Source organism: Chaetura pelagica, unplaced genomic scaffold (genome assembly GCF_000747805.2).
Source record: "Chaetura pelagica isolate M959 unplaced genomic scaffold, ChaPel_1.0 scaffold1160, whole genome shotgun sequence".
NCBI classification, from domain to species: Eukaryota; Metazoa; Chordata; class Aves; order Apodiformes; family Apodidae; genus Chaetura; species Chaetura pelagica.
The window spans coordinates 130,354-130,581 of NW_009951727.1; positions in this window are offsets into that span (position 1 = coordinate 130,354).

Sequence of the window (228 nt, forward strand, 5' to 3'; positions counted from 1 at the left end):
GATCACCCCGAGGTGTCCAGCACGTGCCCGCGGGGCTGCCCTGGTGGTCCCCGGTGCTCCCGGGCATCCCCCTCCGTGCCAGCACGCGGATCCAGCCCCAGGGGTGGCACTGGGGACACTGGTGTGTCCCCAGCCCAGAGCAGGGAGCTCCCCCAGCAGGGACCCTCTGAGCAGGGCAAACCATGGGGCGCTGGGAGGGCACCCAGGGTGTCCCCACATCCCTGCTCC